Raw genomic sequence first — 24,586 nt, 5'->3', positions numbered from 1 at the left:
TCCTGGCAGGCATGGGGGACGACCATATGGGACGCCGGGATTCGAACTGATGACCTTCTGCATGAAAGGTAAACGCCTTACCTCCATGCTATCTCTCTGGCCCCTATATTTATAATTTTTATGTGGTTCATGATTTCTAGTCTAGTTGAACAAGCTTTTTTTTTTTTTTTTTTTTTTGGTTTTTGGTTTATGGGTCACACCCGGCAACACTCAGGGGTTCCTTCTGGCTCTACGCTCAGAAATCGCTCCTGGCAGGCTCAAGGGGGGACCATATGGGATGCCTGGATTCAAACCACCATCCTTCTGCATGCAAGGCATGCAGGCCTTACCTTCATGCTATTTCTTCGGCCTGGTTGAACAAGCTTTTAACATTGCATGTGAAGTTTTCTAATATGCATTCTTTTTATTTTAGGGGGCATACCCTCTGATGATCAGGCATTACTCCTGACTCTGCACTCAGGAATCACTCCTGACATGCCAGAGACTGAACCCGGTTGACCACATAGAAGGCAAGTTTATATTTTCTCTCCTACTCCTGTGCATGCATGTAAGACATTTTCTTTCCTATTTCCTATAATCACCAGAAAATATTTGTTTGGAAAATTCACATCTATTCTTCTTTTAAAAAAACTTTATTTATTTAGGGTTTTGTTTTGTTTGGGGCCACACCCAGTGATGCTAAGGGATTACTCCTGACTCTGCTCAGAAATCATCCCTGACAGACTCGGGGGACAATATAAGGTTTGGGGGATTGAACCTGAATTTGTTCCAGGTCTGTCATGTGCATGCAAAGCAAATGCCTTATCACTGTGCTATCACTCTGGCACCTTTTTAAATTTAATTTTTAGGAATACACCCTATGGTGCTCAGGGTTTGTTAATCCTGGCTGACAAATCACTCCTGGCAGGCTTTGGGAAGCATATTGAATTCTGGGAATCAAATCTGAATTGGCTGCATGCAAAAACACGTGCCTACCTACTGTACTATCGCTCCAGCCCTCTCACATCTATTCTTTATTTTTAAATAATAAGTTCTTTATTTACGCACCATGGTTACAAACATGTTTATAGTTCGTAGCCATAAAATGCACACCCCTTTCACCGGTGCAACTTTTCCGCCACCAATGTCTCCTGTTTTCCTCACATTTATTCTTTTTTTTTTTTTTTTTGATTTTTGGGCCACACCCAGCGATGCTCAGGGGTTACTCCTGGCTGTCTGCTCAGAAATAGCTCCTGGCAGACACGGGGGACCATGTGGGACACCGGGATTCGAACCAACCACCTTTGGTCCTGGATCGGCTGTTTGCAAGGCAAACGCCGCTGTGCTATCTCTCCGGGCCCTCACATTTATTCTTACACTTGGAATTTTTTTGCTTTTACTTATCCTTAAAAAAATTTCCATCTGGGCCGGAGAGATAACATGGAGGTAAGACATTTGCTTTGCATGCAGACGGATGCTGGTTCGAATCCCGGCATCCTACATGGTCCCCTGAGCCTGCCAGGAGCGATTTCTGAGCGTAGAGCCAGGAGTAACCCCTGAGCATTGCCGGGAATGACCCAAAAACCAAAATAAAAACAAAAAAACAAAAACAAAAAGAATTTTCCATCAAAAAAAAAAAACCAAAATATTTTCCCATCCTGGGGCCAGAGGGATAGCATGGAGGTAGGGTGTTTGCCTTGCATGCAAAAAGACAGTGGTTCAAATTCCGGCATCCCATCTGGTCCCCCGAGCCTGCCAGGAGCAATTTTTGAGTGTAGAGCCAGGAGTAACCCCTGAACACTGCTGAGTGTGGCCTGAAAAAAAATTATTTTTCGCATCAAAAAATCCTACTATGCTCAGATCAGGGGTTTTATTCAAGACCAGTATTACGAGTGCAGCACTGACATGGCTCATTCCACTATGTTTAGCCCCTGGGACCAATTTGATCCTGTATCCTACATTATAGGGCTGGAGGAGAATCTTCCAAGGAAAATTGAATACTTGGAGTTTATTTGTCATGCATCTTCTGAATAGTTCAAGTCATGATTATCACCATTTTCCACAATTTCCACCAGGCCAGAAAGGGTTATATATGGATTCATGTGGGACCTACTCCTGCCATAAAACTATTAAGGAAACTTACTAAATATTTGTAATTTGAAAAATTGTAAAATGTTATAAAATGAACTAAAAATCCAATTATACTATAAGCTATACTTACTATATGTGTCATGAATGAGGGTTTTTTTAGGGGAGGGGGTCACACTCAGCATCACTCAGGGGTTACTCCTGGCTCTGTGCTCAGAAATCACTCCTGGCAGGCTCGGGGGACCATATGGGATGCCAGGAATCGAACTAGGGTCCATCCTGTGTTGACTGCTTGCAAGGCAATTGCCCTACTGCTGTGCTATCTGTCTGGTCCCCTCAATGAGATTCTTAGATGGAAAAATAACAAAAAAGGGTTTTTCTTTTCTACCCAGTAATCATAAGTGTTTATTAATAGTCACTTAGCAAATTAAGAGATTGAAAAGAGGGGCCGGGTAGGTGGCGCTGGAGGTAAGGTGTCTGCCTTGCAAGCGCTAGCCAAGGAAGGACCGCGGTTCGATCCCCCGGCGTCCCATATGGTCCCCCCAAGCCAGGGGCGATTTCTGAGCACATAGCCAGGAGTAACCCCTGAGCATCAAACAGGTGTGGCCCAAAAACCAAAAAAAAAAAAAAAAAAAAAAAAAAGAGATTGAAAAGAACACAGTGCACAGTTTTTTTGTTTTGCTTTCTGGCTCTGCGCTCAGGAATTACTCCTGGTAATTCAGGGACCATATGGAATGTAGGGAGCAAACCTGGATTGGCCACATGCAAGGCAAGCGCCCTCCCTGCTGTGCTAACAGCTCGTTATACTTTGAACTTAAATATCCGATATGTGTATAAACATGTTAAGTCCAGGAGAATGATGGGCCATTCAAAGACATCAAGACCACAGTCTCATGCAAAAACAGGGGGTTTATTTTCTTACAAGCATATGCAGGGGCTGTGCTAGAATCCAGCATAAGCCAGAAACTGCCAGCCCCGAGCCATGAGCTTACAAGCTGTATATAGCATTTCAAACAATAGAAAGTTACAGTAGATTGATTTGCTTTAGGAAGTACATAATATCTGGCATTTGCTCAATCACATTTTTGCAAGGTGCAGGTGCAAACTTACAGGGTTAACATGACCAGGTTAGAACCATGTCAGAACAGAAAGAAAGTTGAACTGTAACTGGGTCTACAAGTTCCCACAATTGTGAAGGGGGGTAGGTGATCAGGGCAGTTAGGGAACTCAGGGGAAATTTTTCCTTTACATCCCCCCCCTCCCCGCTTTCCTTTTGTTTGATCTCTAATCTTAGAGATCTTGGGTTATTTGATTAAGTGCCTCATATTGCTGCCTAATAATCATTAATTTTTACTGCTTCTACTTGTTCTTGAATGAAAGCAACTAAACGATTAATGATGCAAGGTTCTATAGTCAGTAATAGCAGCAGGAGCACAAGCGGGCCTGTAATGGCAGACATTAGAGTTGCTAGCCAGGGGGACTGCTTGAACCAGGACTGAAACCAATTGTTTTGAACCTGGGATTTCTGTTCCCTTTTGTCTAGCCTTTCTTTAAGTATGTCCATGGACGACCCCAGTATCTTTGAGGGCCACGCATAGCCCACTTTCCTGTTCAAAGAGGAGATTTAACCCCCTTCTATTCTGGAGCACAACTTCTGACAGGGAAGTTAGCGAGTCTTTGAGAGCTTGAACTGAGGTTTTTATTTCTCTTAGGTCTTGCCTGACGGCTGTTTCAAGCTGACTGATTTGATCGGCCCCCCTTAAGAGCATAGTTGTTCCTGTTTTAATTTCAGCAGCTAACCCCATCCCTAGGATGACTGCCAGGGTGAGGGAAACCAGTTCTCGAGGGTACCGGGTGGAGCAGCTACTAAACCTTGCTTTAAAGGAATCAGAATTATAATATAGCACTCTGGGCAGCTTCTGAATTAGCACACAATAATGGGAGGCCAGATTAAATACTTCAAGGACAATATAAGGTGTTTCTTTTTATGCCCCCTTCTCCAGCTGCTCTTCACTGTGATTCACTACAAATCTGGTTATCACGATCCAGTCCCAACTGGAAGGGAGCTTCCAGTATGCCTGACCAGTGGTTTCCGTAATTATTTGATACAACAGTTTCACAGTCCCATGCTGTCATCTGGTACATTAGGTGATCTTCATTTTGCCTGGTCCAGGAAGTTGAGTCAGATGGATATGCAGGGGGGGGTCCTTTGAGGTCCCAGATAGTCCATCCAGGCCACTGACCACCCGGGCTGTGGGCCTCTGAGAAGTATCTCAAAAAGACTTATGAAGAGGTTCTCGGGGGTGGGGGGGTTCTTACTTGTTCTGTATCTAAGGTCTTTTACACCTAGTGTGTAACAATTAATGATAACACAAGTTAAACAACAGAAATCAAAAGCATCATAGCATTATTAACAAACAGCTCTGAATTATTTTTAGTTAGACTAATGCTTGCATTTATAATTTATGACCTGTTTCAGTACAATTAATGAGAATGCTTTCACACATAGGTTACTTTACTTTAATTATAAAAATTATTTTTCTCTGGGGCCGGGCGGTGGCGCTGGAGGTAAGGTGCCTGCCTTGCCTGCGCTAGCCTAGGACGGACCGCAGTTCGATCCCCCGGCGTCCCATATGGTCTCCCAAGAAGCCAGGAGCAACTTCTGAGCGCATAGCCAGGAGTAACCCCTGAGCGTCACAGGGTGTGGCCCAAAAACCAAAAAAAAAAAAAAATTATTTTTCTCTCCACCTCCACCCTGTACCTCACCAGATATTTGAAAAAATTTTGGCTCCTTCCTTTGCATAAACACAATACTACTGGAGAAATCTTCATTTGGGGCACCCCCAATACTCACAGAGAATTTTTGAGGATAGGGTGGGGACACACCAGGTTTGTCACGTCACAATCACTTAGGCTAGGCTGATGTAAGAACGAGTTGGTTCGAGGATGGCTGTTGTTTTCTCACCCACTGCAGGATTTTCCTAGAGGTAGCCTGTTCCACTCCTCTTCAGGCTTGGAAGAGACTCTGACCTCAAGTCCTCTTTTCTTGAGACTGAGGGTGGAGGGTGAGAGTGGCCGTGGCCAGTTAGTGCAGGTCCAGAAACTCCTAGGAAATCTCCCATTTCCTTTTTCAGGCCATTCATCTTGATGTCTTCCTGGTTTTGTTAGCCAGATGCCTAAAGGTGCCTGCTCATCACACCACCTCAAGCCTGATTATTTCCCCAAAAGAGGGCTTTGGGGTCCCCTTACTAATTTTAAGATTCCCTGTTTGCACGGGGATTATTCCTCATGCAGAGAGAAAATTTACCTGTTCGTATTTCATGCAAAGCAAACTGATGCCATGACATAAAAATGATATGAAAAGGTGCTAGGAAGAGAGAAAAAGCAAATGTTACTTAATTTTGCATAGAAAATTCTAAACCTGATTTTTTTTTTTTTTTTTGGTTTTTGGGTCACACCCAGTGGTGCTCAGGGATTACTCCTGGCTGTCTGCTCAGAAATAGCTCCTGGCAGGCACGGGGGACCATATGAGACACCGGGATTCAAACCAACCACCTTTGGTCCTGGATCGGCTGCTTGCAAGGCAAACGCCGCTGTGCTATCTCTCCGGGCCCTAAACCTGATTATTGTCTGGAGGCTTTTACAATAAGATTTTTCATATTATTATTAATTCTTTAAACCATGACTATATTCACAAAGCTCCTTGTGATACACGTATTAATATTCTTGGCAACAAATAATTTTACATACAGAGAGTAGAAGTTTGCTTATTCTTCTAGAACCAGTTTAAAGCAGAAAACATTATTAGACACCAGCAATTTATATTTTACAAAATTTTCTGGCAGACTTTAGACTTTTAAAAAATTTTACAATTGGGCCCGGAGAGATAGCACAGCGGTGTTTGCCTTGCAAGCAGCCGATCCAGATCCAGGACCAAAGGTGGTTGGTTCGAATCCTGGTGTCCCATATGGTCCCCCGTGCCTGCCAGGAGCTATTTCTGAGCAGACAGCCAGGAGTAACCCCTGAGCATCGCCGTGTGTGGCCCAAAAACAAAACAAAAAAAAAATTTTACAATTAACAATCACTATTTTTTTAAACACCTTTAAACTGAACCTCAATATTTTAAATTCTTGATTATTTCCTTTTAAATCCTTTATATGTATTTTTAGGTGTTTATAATACTTCATTATTACTCCATTTTCACCCAACAACATATGAACACTATAACATGGTTTAAAACATTCAAACTTCTTTTACATGAAACATTGGCTAATTCCTGAATTAGAGGCATTTTAATAATAATAATAATCCAACTTAATCAGATAGTTTCTTTCTTAGTACATCTCCTTAGTTCCTTTTACACATTCTTAAATTTTTCCTTTCTAAATTCACTCTACAAATTTCCTTCAGTTTTTCTAACTGGCTGCTCTCTTTCAGAGGTTTTTTTTTTTCTTCCAGTATTAAATTCATATCTTTTTATTTTGCATAACCACATATTCTCCTACATAAATAATATTTGATAAGACTTTTAATTAAAACATTAAACACATTTTTAAAAGCTATGCTTTCATATGTGTTTCATGTTAAAATTCCTATATGCCAGATTTGACAAAATTTTTTTTTTTTTTTTTTTGGTTTTTGGGCCACACCTGGCGGTGCTCAGGGGTTCCTCCTGGCTGTCTGCTCAGAAATAGCTCCTGGCAGGCACGGGGGACCATATGGGACACCGGGGATTCGAACCAACCACCTTAGGTCCTGGATCGGCTGCTTGCAAGGCAAACACCGCTGTGCTATCTCTCCAGGCCCAGATTTGACAAAATTTTTAGACCAAAGCAGAACATAAATTTTCTTAAAAGTATTTTAAATTTGCAATATAGAGGAGTTAAGTTCTTAAAGTCTGATCTTTTCACTCAATTTTAATTACTTTACTTTTCTGAACAACTTAGTACATTATTCAAAGTGGTCCTTTGTCTTTAACTATTTTCAGACATAGCATTTTGCAGTTTTTTTAAAAAATATTTTATTTTACAATTTCTGTTTCTGCTTTATAACTTATCATAGGTCAAAATGAGTTTACTATAAATATACCCTGTTCATTGATCAAAATGCCAAATTTATGAGTGTCTAGACATGTTATATCTTAAATTCCAGTTACCAAATTACTTAAGCTTTACAAGATGCAACTTCAGCAAATGAGAGGTAGGTATTGTAACCATCCAAGCACTACAGTATAACTTAAGTTATAAAAACCTTAGAGATATTAAATATGAATAATTTTACTTCAATTTTAAAAGGTCTGCACTTTATACAAATACCTAAAACTTTTATTTATTTTATTTTTTTCAATTAGAAAACAAATTGCTAGAATTACTTTTATCTGACAGGACCAAGTTTTTCTCTATTACACTTAGTAAAGACAATCTAGGCATTTTTACATTAAGACCTTAAAACCACATTAAATTTCATATTGTTATCTAGATTTAGTTATCTCAACAATATTAAGCTTTCACAAGATTAACAATATTATCAAAATGCTAACCACAACATTTTTCACACAGTTTTGGTCTCTTAAAATTAATATTATTTTTAACAGAAATAGAAATATAGAAATTTGTATTATTCCCACATTACAATGCTGTTGGAACCTGTCTCTGAACTGATTGATAATTTCTTAGAGTGGGTGAAATTCCTTATGGCAGGTGGCATTTTTCAGTCTGTATTAGAACTCAGTTTCATCAGAAAAGTTAATTACAATAATTTGCAACATTTCCCACCAAATTATTCATTCTTTTTTTTTGTTTTGTTTTTTTTGTTTTTTTTTTTGGGTCACACCCGGCAGTGCTCAGGGGTTACTCCTGGCTGTCTGCTCAGAAATAGCTCCTGGCAGGCACGGGGGACCATATGGGACACCGGGATTCGAACCAACCACCTTAGGTCCTGGATAGGCTGCTTGCAAGGCAAACGCCGCTGTGCTATCTCTCCGGGCCCCCAAATTATTCATTCTAAGAAACCTTTAAGTCAGAGGAATTTCTCAAAGAGATTTAAAGACCCAATTTTTCCTTCTGGACTCCCAGCCACGCCCAATTTCTTCTTTGATATGTAAACCAGGGGGGGAGTCGGGTAAGTTTCCCTTTCTTGGATAAGCTCCAGTAAAGAATTTTTTTTTTTTTTTTTTGGTTTTTGGGCCACACCCGTTTGACGCTCAGGGGTTACTCCTGGCTATGTGCTCAGAAATCGCCCCTGGCTTGGGGGGACCATATGGGACGCCGGGGGATCGAACCGCGGTCCGTTCCTTGGCTAGCGCTTGTAAGGCAGACACCTTACCTCTAGCGCCACCTACCCGGCCCCCAGTAAAGAATTTTTTAACTGACTAATTTCTTAGCTTCCCAGCCAGAAGCAATAAGACGGCAGCTCTCAAGATTTTTCTGATTTTTTTTACCTTTTGGCTGAGGTGTTTAGTCACAAAGTCCAGCCCCTCCAGGACAAATTTAAGTCCTGCTGGCCAGCAAAGAGGCAGAGTTTGCAACCACCACCCTGCCCTGTCCCTAACATAGCCTGCCTTGAAATACAAAAACACAATGAAACAGAAAATAACAAGGAAGTATAGAAATTGCCACTTAACACCAATTTTTGCACCTCTGGGAAGTTCGCCAGCAAGAGACCTTGGACTGAGCAGTCTGAGCTTGCTCCATGGTTGACTGAGAAAAGGCAATAGATAATAACAGTCAAGAAATCAGTTATCACACAAATTCCCCCACACATTCTGCCAAGCACTTCAACACTCACACTGACCGGTCTTCACTCTCACTTTAAACTTTTACAAATTTCTTTTGCTCTCTGGGCCATGCCCAATGAACTCCACACCTCTCCAGGACTGGAAGGGATTTTTCCCTCACTGAGTAACTTCCAGTTTGAAGAGAAAGAGACAGGAGAAAATGAACCAGAGAAGTGGAAAGCCAAAAAATAAAACCAAAACTAAAAAATGAGATCAAAATGAAATCAAACCAACCTGAAAGGCTCTGCGAAAGGCTCATGCCCAATTTGGAAAGCTCCGCCGGGACTTGCATTGATCCTTGGAGCTCAGTGGAGTCTCCTTCTTTGGAGCCAAGATTCCCGTTCCTTGCTGAGGAGGCCTCGCCCGACATCCCCCCTGATGAGAAGGGCCCCTCTGGCCACTTCTTCCTAGGACTCCTCAATAAAAGCAAGTCACACAAGACAAGGAGAAACAACTCACACAAAACAGTAACAGACAGACAGACAAAGTCTGACCTAGGTCCTAATTCTTGGGCAGTTTACAGATGTATACCACACTTACTTACAGAAGGGTATACTTACAGAAGGGGCTTCCGAGCGTCCTCGGAACTGCAGTCCATCCTAGGCTAGCGCTTGGAAGGCAGACACCTTACCTCTAGTGCCACTGGCTCCGGCCCCCAAACACTTTTTTTTTTTTTTTTTTTTTTTTTTTGGTTTTTGGATCATACTCGGTGGTGCTCAGGGGTTACTCCTGGCTCTACACTTAGAAATCGCTCCTAGCAGGCTCAGGAGACGATATGGGAAGCCGGAATTTGAACCACCATCCTTCTGCATGTAAAGCAAATACCCTACCTCAATGCTATCTCTCCAGCTCCAACATTGTATTTTTGTTTTGTTTTGGTTTGGTTTTTGGGTCACACCTAGCAGCACTCAGGGGTTACTCCTGGCTCTCTGCTCAGAAAAATCAAAAGGGGCTGGAGCAATAGCACAGCAATAGGGCATTTGCCTTTCACGAAGACGATCCAGGACCGACCTGAGTTTGGTTACTGGAATCCCATATGGTACCCCGAGCCTGCCAGGGGTTATTTCTGAGCACATAGCCAGCCAGGAGTAAACTCTGAGTGTTACTAGGTGTGGCCCCAAAACAAAATAAAAAACAAACAAACAAAAAAAGAAGTAAGTTTACATCAAGGTCCGGAGAAATAGCACAGCAGTGTTTGCTTTGCAAGCAGCTGATCCAGGACTTAAGGTGGTTGGTTTGAATCCCGGTGTCCCATATGGTCCCCCGTGCCTGCCAGGAGCTATTTCTGAGCAGATAGCCAGGAGTAACCCCTGAGCAACGCCGGATGTGGCCCAAAAACCAAAAAAAGAAAAAAAAAAGTTCACATCATCTATTTTTTTCATACTTACTATGGATAATTCACAATTAATGAGCCAATTTCAATAAGGAAATGGCAACATGTACAATCCAAAGGTTGCTTTTATGGTGGAAGAAAATGGAGAAATCATTAATCTTCAATACAAGATGAATATTACTCAGAGTTCCATGTTTTACCTATTAAGCCACTAAGCCTGAGTCACTTGGAAGGAAAACCATCCTGCACACCAGGGTTCTCTGAGTACCACTGGGAGCAACCCCTCAGGAGTTGTTGAGAATCCCCTAAATCAGGAGAATCCCCTAAGCCAGGGGTCTCAAACTCAATTTACCTGGGGGCCCGAGGAGGCAAAGTCGGGGTGAGGCAGGGCCGCATAAGGGATTTCACACACACACAAAAAAGTCCTTAAACGTCATTATTAACAGTTTTAATTATTTCTTCTGAACATGAATAGAACATTGAGTGAAGATCATGAACAGTTCTTCTAAACATGGCATCTTTTTTTTTTTTTTTTTTTTTTTTTTTGGTTTTTGGGTCACACCTGGCAGTGCTCAGGGGTTATTCCTGGCTCCAGGCTCAGAAATTGCTCCTGGCAGGCACAGGGGACCATATGGGGCGCCGGGATTCGAACCGATGACCTCCTGCATGAAAGGCAAACGCCTTACCTCCATGCTATCTCTCCGGCCCCGAACATGACATCTTTTGCCTATTCCTTGCTGCCAGAGACTTGACAGCGCTTCTTCTCACAAATCTGACCACATTTGGCTTTAGAGAGGAAGCAGTTGAGACCCTCAGTATGGCTTGAAGATGATCATCATTAAGTCTAGACCTGTACTTTGACTTATTGAAGTTCAATGTGGAGAATAACTTTTCACACAAATATGTGCTCCCAAAAAGACACATGGTGCACTTGAACATTCGGGAAAACTCAGGAAAGCTGAGGGGCAATTCCCTCAAAAATTGTCCATGCATGTCTGCTTTTCCACTAATCTCCCTGAACTTGGCTTTGAGATCAGAGTTGCATTGCAGGTCAATGAGCTCCATTTGAAGCACAGGAAGGGCATCTTGCACATCAAAGGAAAAGGGGTCCACAAAAATTTGGAAAGTGGCTCTGTGCTTTTTGAAGTCTGCAAATCTGTGATCAAATTCCTTCTCTAGCTTAAAAATAGCATCAACGGGGCCCGGAGAGATAGCACAGTGGTATTTGCCTTGCAAGCAGCCGATCCAGGACTAAAGGTGGTTGGTTCGAATCCCGGTGTCCCATATGGTCCCCCGTGCCTGCCAGGAGCTATTTCTGAGCAGACAGCCAGGAGGAACCCCTGAGCACCGCTGGGTGTGGCCCAAAAACCAAAAAAAAAAAAAAGAAAAGAAAAAAAGGCAAATCAACATATTTCTCACCACTGAATGGTATGCCTGCATCCACAAGTTCCTTGCATGCTGGGAAATGGCAAAGGTTTGAGAGAGCTGGGATTTCCATAACACAAGTTTTGTGGAGAATGCTCTCACGTTGTCATAGGCAGTACTGATAAGCTGCCCCGGGCCTTGTAACATCTTGTTTAGTACATTCAGCTTATGTGTGATGCCAACAAGAAAAGCTAAGTCCATGAGCCATTTGTGATCATTCAACTCAGAAACAGCATTCCCATCCTTCTCCATGAAGGCTTTCACCTCTCTCAACTCAAAAAATCTTTTCAGGACATTTCCCCTGCTGAGCCAACGTACCTCAGTGAAATAGAGCATATCTCCATATTCTGACTCCATTTCCTCTAAAAAAGCACAGAACCTCCTGTGCTTTAAGCCCCTGAATCTGATTTGGTTGATGCATTTCACAACAGACATCACATTGTCACACGGCAGGCATTTACTGCAAAGGGCCTGCTGATGGATAATGCAATGAAGAGCAATGGCCTTCTCTACACCCTCCTCTTCCAGTTTTTTTTGAACAAGTGCCACCAGTCCATTTTTCCTCCCTATCATCAATGGCGCTCCATCGGTTATTATTTCAACAAACCTCTTTCATGGCAAACCTGCATTCTCAATGGCATCACACAGGTGCCGAAATATCTCATTAGCAGTGGTCTGGCCATGAATTGGAATTATTGTGAGCAGCTCCTCTGTCAATTCAAAATTGCAATCAACACCACGGACATAAATTGTGAGCTGCGCAGTGTCTGTTATATTTGTGCCCTCGTCAAGAGCAACTGAGTATGCATCAAAACATTTGGCTTTCTCACACAGTTGATGATGTCACTTGACATGTCAGAAATGCGCTCTGCCACAGTGTTGGCAGAAAGGCTGATTTTGCTAAACTGACCTTTCTTTTCTAGACAGATAATACTTGCAGCCTGTAACATGCATTTTTTTTATTTTATTTTAATTTTTTTTGGTTTTTGGGCCACATCCTGTGACACTCAGGGGTTACTCCTGGCTATGCGCTCAGAAGTTGCTCCTGGCTTCTTGGGGGACCATATGGGACGCCGGGGGATCGAACCGCAGTCCGTCCTAGGCTAGCGCAGGCAAGGCAGGCACCTTACCTCCAGCGCCACCGCCCGGCCCCTAACATGCATTTTTTAACAAACACTCCTTCTGTGAATGGTTTCCCTGCCTTAGCAATCATCTCACTAACCATGTAACTAGCTTCGACTGATGCAACATTCTCTTTGGTTGCTTTCTTGAAAAAATCTTGTTGCCTCATTAAAATCTTGTTGCTTTAAGACTGGCAACCAGCTTGGCTCTCTCATTTCCTTAATATTTTGCACATTCCTCAGCATGTTTAGTTGAATAATGGTGTTTCAAGTTGTATTCCTTGTGCACTGCAACTTTCTCTGAGCAAATAAGACATGTGGGGATGCCCCTGTGCTCAACAAAGAAATACTGTGTCTCCCACTTTTCCTGAAATTGTCTGTGCTCGTCATCAATCTTTCTCTTCACTGCAGGCTTTGATGAAGTCATGATGAAGGTATTGCTCGGGGTATGCAAATGTTTAATGCAATTTTTTTCTTACTGATGCATTTTTTTTGTTTTTTTTTTTTGTTTTTTGTTTGTTTTTGTGTCACACCCGGCAGTGCTCAGGGGTTATTCCTGGATCCAGGCTCAGAAATTGCTCCTGGCAGGCACGGGGGACCATATGGGATGCCGGGATTTGAACTGATGACCTCCTGCATGAAAGGCAAACGCCTTACCTCCATGCTATCTCTCCGGCCCCACTAATGCAATTTTTATTGAGATTATTCGGTAAGCGAATAATCACGAATACTGCGATATTTGAAGGCCAGCCGTGGGCCACAAAATGTACGGAGGGCTGCAAGTTTGAGACTCCTGCCCTAAGCATTATTAGGTGTGTTTCAATATCCCCCCTGTTTTTTGTTTATTTTCAATTTTTCCTGTTAGTATTTTAATTCTTATTTTTAAAAAACTTTATTGATTGATTGGTTCTTAGGCTATACCCAGCAGTGCCCAGGGTTTATTCCTGGCTCTGCACTCAGAAATTGAACCTGGCAGGCTGGAAGACCATACGGGATGCCAAGAATCGAACTGGGTCCCTCCCGGATCGGCTGCATGCAAGGTAAACATCCTACTGCTATTCTATCTCTCCGACCCCCTTATTCTTTCTTTTTCTTTTTCTTTTTTTTTTCGGTTTCTGGGTCACACCCAGGAGCACTCAGGGGTTACTCCTGGCTTTACACTCAGAAATTGCTGTTGGCAGACTCGGGGGACCATATAGGATGCTGGGGTTCAAACCACCGTATGTGTGTTTGTATGCAAGACAAACACCCTACTTTCATGCTATCTCTCTGGTCCCTCATTTTCTAATATTAAACATTTTAAGTATTTATATACCTTAGGTTTAGGATTTGACACAAATTTGTCATTATTGAGGCCAGAGGGATAGTATAGTGTTACTCTTGCAAGCAGGTGACCTGGGTTTAATCCTTGGCACCACCAGGAGTGGTGAGCACAGCTGGGTGTAGTCCCCAAATCAAACAAACTAATCATGATGGTCCAGAATTATATAGATGTGCCAACTTACCTCCTTCCTCCTTGTTGGGTTATTGATCCTACCGTAATCAATAATTGTGTCACACCCTAGGGATTTGAACCAATGACCTTCTGCATGAAAGGCAAACGCCTTACCTCCATGCTATCTCTCCAGCCCTTGCCCTGTCATCTTAACATGTTTCTTCTACCTCCATCCTGCCAGCCCTTTCTCCTGCTCCTTCTCTCTTGCAGAATCTCTTCCAATTTCCCAATAAATTCTCCCAATCTTCTTCTTGCCTCTGAGGCAAACCTTTTTGATACCTCCCAATTACCCCTCCCAGAAATGGGCAGATCTTACTAGCAGGTAAGGTTACAAAGGAAGAATGGGGCATGAGGGGCCGGCGAGGTGGCGCTAGAGGTAAGGTGTCTGCCTTGCAAGCGCTAGCCAAGGAAAGGACCATGGTTCGATCCCCCGGCATCCCATATGGTCCCCCCAAGCCAGGGGCAATTTCTGTGCGCTTAGCCAGGAGTAACCCCTGAGCATCAAATGGCTGTGGCCCGAAAAACCAAAAAAAAAAAAAAAAAAAAAAAAGAATGGGGGTAACAGCTCCACTTCAACCATTTTAGTCCCTTATGAATCTTTCTAATCTTCATGTCTCTTAGTCTGTTTTTTATTCCCCCCCAAATCCTTTATTTTCTCTGCAATGTTTTGGGGAACATTTTTGAATGGTCTCCCAGTACATGGATTTAGCTGAAAAGCTAAATCCAAATCATTAAAAGAAAAAAAAAAACGGGGCCGGGCGGTGGCGCTAAAGGTAAGGTGCCTGACTTGCCTGCGCTAGCCTTGGACGGACCGCGGTTCGATCCCCCCGTGTCCCATATGGTCCCCCAAGCCAGGAGCAACTTCTGAGCACATAGCCAGGAGTAACCCCTGAGCGTTACCGGGTGTGGCCCAAAAACCAAAAAAAAAAAAAAAAAGAAAGAAAAAAAAACAAAAACGTGTTTTGGGGCCAGAGAGATAGCATGGAGATAGGGTGTTTGCCTTGCATGCAGAAGGACGGTGGTTCGAATCCCAGCATCCCATATGGACATCTGAGCCTGCCAGGAGTGATTTCTGAGCTTAGAGCCAAGAGTAACCCCTGAGTGCTGCTGGGTGTGACCCAAAAACCAAAAACAAACAAAAAAAGTGTTTTATTCAGTCATTTTAGGTGCTAAATGTTCAAACACCAATCCCACCCCCACTATCAGTATGACAATCTCTTCATCAATGTCTCCAGAAATCATTCTTCATATGTTCACTGTTGGCTGTTTTCTTTGCTGTTTCTTTTCTTTTCTTTTTCTTTTTTTCTTTTTGTTTTGTAAACCACACCCAGCAGTGTTCAAGGGTTACTCCTGGCTCTGCACTCAGAAATGGCCCCTGGCAGGCTTAGGGGACCATATGGTGTTCCAGGAATATGCAAGGCAAGTACCCTACCTACTGTTATCTCTCCAAATCCTTATTTATTTATGAGTTTATTTTTGGGACACTATCTCTTTCTAGTAAAAGTCCCAAATACAGCATATTTCTGATCTGTGCCTGTTAAAGTAATCTTTTGACTTCTTGGAGCTTTCTTCTTCTTCTTTTATTTTTGGTTTTTGGTTTTTGGATCACACACTGCAGCGTTCAAGGGTTACTCCTGGCTCTATGCTCAGAAATCGCTCCTGGCAGGCTCGGGGAACCATATGGAATGCCAGGATTTGAACTACTGTCCTTCTGCATGCAAGGCAAACACCCTACCTCCATGCTATCTCTCTGGCCTCAACTCATAAACATTCTTTTTTTTTTTTTTTTTGGGTCATACCCAGCAGTGCTCAGGAGTTACTCCTGGCTCTACGCTCAGAAATTGCTCCTGGAAGTCTCGGGGGACCATATGGGATTCTGGGATTCGAACCACTGTCCTTGTGCATGCAAGGCAAACACCTTACCTCCATGCTATCTCTCCAGCCCCTCATACACACTCTTAATTATTCTGAAGCTTCTTAATTATTCTCTGATCACTGCGTCTGATGTGCATTTGAATATCTGTCCAGTTCGTAAGAGCTCAGAAGGGGACTAGAGCAATAATAGTACAGCAGGTAGGGTGCTTGCCTTGCATGCAGCCAATCCAAGTTCAACCCTTGGCATCCCATGTGGTCCTTTGAATCCTGCCAGGTCCCTGAGCGCTGCCAGATATGGCCCCAAAATGGAACAAGCAAAAGAAGAGTTCAGAAGGGTATGTATGGGGTATTTTCCATGGTTCCTGGGGAATAGCTCTGCTCTGAGACTCCAGATGGTGCCTAGAGAAAGTAAGCTGGTTGGTTTTGAGATCTCTCTGGTTCTCAGAGCCTTGGAATGGAAGTGGTTTAAGTTTTTTGTTTTTGTTTTTTTATCCAGGACCCAAGTCCTGCTTTCTCCTGGACCTGCTATTTCAACTCCTGGCTAGTGAAGCTGAAAAAGAGCCTATAGACGTTTCCTTCCTGCTAATGGCTTTCAGAGAAGGCAGAGGTGCTCACACTCTGATACTTAACTCTGGAAATAATATCCGCAGTCACAACACTTCAAATGGCTGAATGAATTTGGTCCCACTTTCAAGCCAGAAGAGTTTTTGTCATTGAGCAGAATCAGTGAGCCAGTGGGTTAGAGCTAATACAGCAAGTACTAACCTTTGAGACAAGCTCTGATGCCATGGTCATAAAATTTGAACAAGTCACCAAGTCACTATCAGGCTACACCTTCACATTGAGGGGCATCTCAGAGTTACTGCAAGACTTGGATTATGGGAGCCCGAGCGGGGCCGGAGTGATAGCACAGTGATAGGGCATTTGCCTTGTACGTGGCCAACACAGGATGTATCCTGGTTCTACCCCCAGAATCCCATATGGTCCCCCAAGCCTGCCAGGAGTAATTTCTGATTGCCACTGGGTATGGCCCAAAAACATACCAAAAAAAAAATGGGGGCGAAGCGATAGCACAGTGGTAAGACATTTGCTTTGCAAATGGCTGACCCAGGACAGACCCAGGTTGGATTCTTGGCATCGCATATAGACTCCTGAGCCTGCTCAGCGATTTCTGAGTGCAAAGCAGGAATAATCCCTGAGCACCACCAGGTGTGACCCCAAATAAATAAATAAATAAATTTAATTAGGGCCAGAGATATAGCCCAGCAGTTGGGCATCTGCCTTGCATGCAGCCGATTCAGGATGGAAGGTGGTTTGAATCCCGGCATCCCATATGGTTTCCCATACCTGCCTCTGACCACAGAAGCAGGAGTAACCCCTGAGCGATGCCGGGTGTGACCCAAAATAAATAAATAAATAAAATTAAAATTAAAGTTGTAAAATTAAAAAAAAAAGACTTGTATTGAGAAATTTAGCCTAAGAAGACACTGATCTTCCCTCTGCCAACTGCTGAGAAGCTGAGTGCTTTCTTTTGGGGGTGGGCATACCTATCAATGCTCTGAGATTATTCCTGCCTCTGACTCAGGAATTATTCCTGGCAGTGCTTATGCGATGCCAGGGATCAAACCTGGGTTGGCCCTGTACAAGGCAAACATCCTACCCCCTCTAGCCTTCACCCCCCATCCTTGCTCTGGCCCTGGGAGCTGAATTTGGAACTTATCCTAAACCGAGGATAAATTCCCCAATCCTTATCTTTATACTCTCTTTCAGATTTAACTGGCTATTGACTGTTTCCCTCACTCTCCATCCCTCTGCCCTCTCACTGCCATCTCTGTCTCTGTTTGTCTCTGTCTCCTCTATCTCTTTGTCCTATTTTTGTTGTTGTTATTTTTTGGGCCACACCCAGTGACACTTAGGGGTTACTCCTGGCTATTCGTTCAGAAATCGCTCCTGGCTTGGGCCATATGGGAAGCTGGGGGAGATGAACAGTGGTCTGTCCTAGGTTAGCCGTGTGCAAGGTAAACACCCTACCACTTTCACCACTTCTCTGGTTCCTCTTTGTCCTTTGTTTTTTTGGGGCCAGACCCTTTGATGCTCAGGTGTTACTCCTGGCTATGCTCTCAGAAATCGCCCCTGGCTTAGGGGGACTATATGGGACTTTGGGGGAATAAAATTGCAGTTCCGTCCTAGGCTAGGGCTTGCAAGGCAGATGCCTTACCTATAGTGCCACCTCTCCGGCCCCTCTTTTTTTTTTGGGGGGGGGTTGTTGGATCATACCCAGCAGTACTCAGGGGGGTTACTCCTGGCTCTGCACTCAGAAATCGTTCCTGGCAGGCTCGGGGGGACCATACGGGATGCCGGGATTCGAACCACCGTCCTTCTGCATGTCTCCAGCCCATCTTTGTTCTACTTTTTTTTTTTTTTTTTTGGTTTTTGGGCCACACCCATTTGATGGTCAGGGGTTACTCCTGGCTATGCGCTCAGAAATCACCCCTGGCTTGGGGGGGACCATATGGGACACCGGGGGATCGAACCGTGGTCCGTCCTACGATAGCGCTTGCAAGGCAGACACCTTACCGTCTAGCGACACCTTACCCGGCCCCTTTGTTCTACTTTTATAGGACTTTCCAGGTATCATGTCCTGTTTGTTTGTCTTATCTTTGAGTCACAACAAGTGGTTCAGGGAAGCGGAAGGAGTGGAAGTGGGGCAAGGGTGATGCTATTCTTGGCTTGTTGTTGTTTGGGGGTCTGAAGTACTTCAGGTTTCATTTGGATGCTGAAGTTAGAACCTGTCTCCCTCCCTAACCAGAAGTTATTTTGTAGGCTTTTTGCATGCCACTGTTTAACTTTAAAACATCCTTGGGCTGGGGCATTAGCACAGCCGTAGGGCATTTGCTTTGCATGCAGCCAACCCTGGACAGACTCCCAGTTCAATTCCCAGGATTCTATATGGTCCCCTGAGCCTTCCAGGAGCAATTTCTGAGTGCAGAGCCAGTAGTAACCTGAGCACCCCCCCGCCCCCCCTCCCCAAAATAAATGGTCACTTCCAATTGTGAAGGAAAGCAGACACTCTGCTGGAATGTGTTGGAATGTGGTATGCATCAAGTCCTATCATGGCCGGGGTTGTAAGTCACAGTGCTTCAAATGAAAACAAAAACAAATACCTTTTTTGAAAACAAACAAATAACTTTTTTGAAAAAAAAATTGTGACTTTAAATATTTGATATTAAAATACAACACGCAGTGCTAAAGAGATAGCACAGTGGTAGGATATTTGCGTTGCATGCAGACCAACTGGGACCGACTTGGGTTCGATTTCCAGCATCCCATATGGTATCCCAAGCCTGCCAGGATTGATTTTCTGAGTGCAGAGCCAGGAGTAACCCCTGAGCACCACTGGGTGGGGGCAAAAAAAGTTCAGAATACAACAGTTGTGAAAGACAAATTAACTTTTCACTCATAAATAGCTAAAATAGGGTGGAGAGATAATACAGCAGGCAGGGGTGTTTGCTTCCATGTGGCTGACCTTTGGGTGCACCTGGCAATGCTCAGAGCATGGTCCTGGCTCGACACCAGGAATCACTCCTGGTAATTGCTCTGTGGGCCCATATGGGACGCCAGAAATTGAACCATGGGGGCCAGAGAGATAGCATTGAGGTAAGGTGTTTACCTTGCATACAGAAGGATGGTGGTTCGAATCCCGGCATCCCATGTGGTCCCCCGAGCCTGTCGGGGGGCGATTTCTGAGCGTAGAGCCAGGAGTAGCCTCTGAGTGTTGCCGGGTGTGACACCCCCTCCAAAAAAGAGATTGACAGCTTCTTGAAGGATCTCTCCTTCCTGGGAGCCAGGAGTCTAGCAGGAGGGGGTTTGGCAGGCCACCGCCATGCCGGAGGCCTTCTTAACCAGGCCTAGTGGGGGTGCGGGACTTGGGTAACCCCAGCACCCCTCTACCACCTTGCTCCAGATCTCCAGGGCTTCCCCGGGCCACATGCCTGGGCAAGCCGGTGAGTTGGGCCCCTTGGTGGAGCTTGAAGGTACCCTAGGCTTTCCCCCATTATCCATTCAGCTCCTTAGGGAGGGTCTGGGTGGGGCCCTGAACTTCTGGCCTCCCAGCTTCTTGAAGTCATTGGTAATCTCTGTCCAGTCTATATTTTCAAAATCGCGCGGGGAGCGCTATTTTGTACTCTGCCCTTTTGCATACCCCTTCATAAGATCATATTTCTCTTTAACTTCTTTAACTCCTATCATCATTACTCCTCATTTACCCTTTCTAACTTAAGTACTGTAGAGTCCTAAGTCACAGATCAAAGTGGTACCCTGGAGCTAACACCCACCCAACTATTTTAAAAGGCATAAAAAGGACACTTATGTCTCTTCTACATTTTATGGGTGTTTTCTTTGATGGGTTATAACTTTTGCTGAATATTTTCTTATACAGTGACGATCCCCCCCCCCATGTTTTTTATCTTCTTTTTGTGAACTGCTCAATATGAAATTTGGTGTGAAAGAATTCCTCAGGTTTTTAATGCTTAGTTTGAACCAAGTCATGGGTATTGTTGGAAATGTTCATACGCCCCCCATATATCTGATAGCACCACGTGGCTTTATTTCTTGTTTGCTTAGGCACACTAAAATGGGAAAATACTATACATACCAATAAGTTCTTATCTAATAGAGATGGGAACACACAAATCTTGTAGTGCAATGAGACCTTACACCCTGAACATTGACATAAAGACCTGGTACAGGCCTCAGAAGAATGGGCATTCTCCATTCACCCCTGATCTAGAGAAGACATCTACAAAACATCCAAGGTTGTATATAACATCACCTGGAGGCATTCCTCTACCAGGGAAGACCCTACAGCTGCTCTGACATCGATCTACTCAAAAAAGACTTCCCTTAACACTAAGAAGACTTAACAAAAACAACGACCTGCTTACTGGACAGGGCTTGCTGTATTGCCCCTTAATTGTGAGGTTTGTCTATAACATCACCTGGAAGCAATCCTCTACCACGGAAGACCCTACCACTGCTCAGACATCATCCTGCTGAAAAGAGACTTCCCTTAACAATGAGAAGACTTGGGGCCGGGTAGGTGGCGCTGGAGGTAAGGTGTCTGCCTTGCGAGCGCTAGCCAAGGAAGGACCTCGGTTCGATCCCCCGGCGTCCCATATGGTCCCCCCAAGCCAGGGGCGATTTCTGAGCACATAGCCAGGAGTAACCCCTGAGCATCAAACGGGTGTGGCCCAAAAACAAAAAAAAAAAAAACAAAAAAAAACAATGAGAAGACTTAACAACGACCTGCTTACAGGACAGGGCTTCCTGCATTGCCCTTTCATGGTGAGGTGAAACAAGAAGGCACTCCACATCATGACTTCAATTTAGGATATGCAGATTCCAGAATCTTTAATACAGAAACATGATACCAACAACAGAGACTGTGTGAAAAGTGTGTTGGCACTACGGACAACCAAAAAAAAAATGTCTTAAATGGTTAACATTCAATTCTTTTGTTTTTTGTTTTTGGGCCACACCCGGCGGTGCTCAGGGGTTCCTCCTGGCTGTCTGCTCAGAAATAGCTCCTGGCAGGCACGAGGGGACCATGTAGGACACCGGGATTCGAACCAACCACCTTTGGTCCTGGATCAGCTACTTGCAAGGCAAACGCCGTTGTGCTATCTCTCCGGGCCCAACATTCAATTTTCAAGGCTGCCTGTAGGTGGGATATACAAATAAGGTGACCTTAAACGTTTACATTTAATTCTCGAGGCTACCTGCTTTGAGCAAAGTCACAAGGTCCTTCATTTTAACTAAGTATTCTGCCTGTTCTAAGGGGCTCCCTACAAGTATTTATGAGTTAATGATTGACTCAGTTGACTCAGTTTGATAAAGAATTAAGTACATGGTCAAAGTTGAGAAAGACAAAAAGAACAAAAACGCAGATCCATGTAAATATAGTGAACTCTTTTATTGATTATTAAAACTATTCAGGTAAACACGGGCCCGGAGAGATAGCACAGCGGTGTTTGCCTTGCAAGCAGCCGATCCAGGACCAAAGGTGGTTGGTTTGACTCCCGGTGTCCCATATGGTCCCCTGTGCCTGCCAGGAGCTGTTTCTGAGCAGACAGCCAGGAGTAACCCCTGAGCACTGCTGGGTGTGGCCCAAAAACCAAAAAAAAAAAAATACTATTCAGGTAAACAGGCAAATGTAATGGCTTCTTAGGTGTCTGTTATTGGTAACTGACTTTAGGTGGAAGAGCAATTTGTATAAACCTGGGAGCTTGAGATTAAGCACAGAATTTTCCTGTAAGTAGGTATTACAATAGATACAGTACCAGGTTAAACAGTAACCTGACATCCAAATAACTAGCTAATTAAAAGAGAAGGAAAACGGGGCCGGAGAGATTGCACAGCAGCATTTGCCTTGCAAGCAGCCCAGCCGACCCAGTGACCCTGGACCTAAGGTTCGAATGCCAGCATCCCATAAGGTCCCCCGTGCCTGCCAAGGGCTATTTCTGAGCAGATAGCCAGGAGTAACCCCTGAGCACCGCAGGGTGTGGCTCAAAAACCAAAAACAAAACAAAAACAAAACAAAAAAAAAACAAAACAAAAAAAAAAGAGAGAAGGAAAAAAAACTTTGTGTTTATAGTTAAATACGATGTTAACATAATTGAGTTGTTTAATGCTTCCCATATCCACCAGGAATTATCCTGGAGCACAAAGTCCAGAGTAATTTCTGAGCACAGCAAAATGTGCCTCCCCCACCACCATTTTTTTCTTTTGCAAATCTTTTCCAAGCACAGAAATATTAAATGGCAGTGCAGGTGTGTGAGATGGATTCAGCCCACTCCAGTTTTCTGCCCTTGTTTTTCTGCCAGAGAAGTTTGGGTGTGTGTGTGCAGTGGATGGTGGAGAAGAGCAAAGGCCCCTTGCTCATGTTTCAGAATCATGCACCAGCTGTAGTGCAGATCTAGGAAAGCCAGGTAGGGGCAGCAAGGCAGGAGAGTAAAGTGGGCACAGGATTTACTGTTCTTCAGTGTGGCCCAGCTAGGGGAGGCAAAGGCAAACCCAGAGAAGCTGGGAGATAGCAGAGAAGCATGATGGGCAGGGTGCTTAGGGGTTGAAAAGAGAGGTACCTGCCATGTCATGCAGCTAAGATGTCTCCATTATAGGAGAAGCTAGCCCACCAGACATGTCTATTGGCTTTCCTGGTGCAGTGAGCTGATATTCCCCCCAAAAATATTTTAGCCAGCAGGCCCGTTGGTGGACTTAATCATACCCCCTATGTGGATTACTGGCTATATTTCTGAAATACATGACATAGTGGTGACATTAAATATCTCTTTTCTTATCATTTGGCTTTTCTCCCTTGCAAAAATACAGTCCAAAATTACAGGCCTCAATCTGACTCAGGGAAATTTTCAGCACCACTTTCTGCAGCCACTTTCACCCCCTGGCCAGATAAATCTGCGTTTCTAAAAGCATAGTGGTCAGTGTAAACAGTTTCTATTTTCCTTTCTAGTTGCTGTGGGCTAGTCCCCAAACTGTAGCAAAATAAATTTCTCTTCCTTTGTCATAAAAATCATGTCACTTCCTTACCTTTTAGCTCAGGATTCTTTTCACCTGTATTGGCTAGTTTTTTGATATGTATATTCAAGGGCCAGGTACCATTGTGTTGTTTCTACTCAGGTTATCTACCTTCAGTTAGTGCGGAAATACCTTGCATACCAGAAACTTGTATATATTTTCCAACATGGAGAGTAAATTCGTCTCAGGTCTATTGCAGACGAGGGTCCCTGTACAATGTATTTTGTGTGGTCTCATTTCATATTTCATATTCATCCGTTCCTGTGCCCGCTTTCCTTTCATGAAGGATTTTCGTCCCCACTAGAAGATGTTGAGACACAAGACGCCTGCAGCAGGTACCCTAAGAGGGAGAAGGGAAGATGGAATTGAAAGATGCGGATTGTTGGGCCCGGAGAGATAGCACAGCGGCGTTTGCCTTGCAAGCAGCCGATCCAGGACCTTAAGGTGGTTGGTTCGAATCCTGGTGTCCCATATGGTCCTCCGTGCCTGCCAGGAGCTATTTCTGAGCAGACAGCCAGGAGTAACCCCTGAGCATCACCGGGTGTGGCCCAAAAACAAAAACAAAAACAAAATAAATAAAGATGCGTATTGCTAGGATGCAGGAGGGGTATGTTTCCATACAGTTCTACTTCTCCAAGCTACGTTTCTACCAGTCAGGACCACTAACTCAGTGTCAACTTTCCAGAGCCCAAGGGACAAGCAAATGCTCACTTCACCATGGGCTATGCAGCAACCCAGTCTGACCTTTTGTTAAAGGTGACCCAAGCTGGCCTAGACCCGGGTTGGGGTCCAGAGTTGGAGATGCCCAAGCCCAGGGAGAAGTCCCAGGGATCGAGAATGCCCAAGGTCTGAGGAAAGCCCATGGCTCAATTGAGGAGACACAAACCTTGGAGGATGTAATCACA

Source organism: Suncus etruscus, chromosome 1 (genome assembly GCF_024139225.1).
Source record: "Suncus etruscus isolate mSunEtr1 chromosome 1, mSunEtr1.pri.cur, whole genome shotgun sequence".
In the NCBI taxonomy this organism is placed as follows: Eukaryota; Metazoa; Chordata; class Mammalia; order Eulipotyphla; family Soricidae; genus Suncus; species Suncus etruscus.
Note: the sequence above shows the minus strand (reverse complement) of the source record.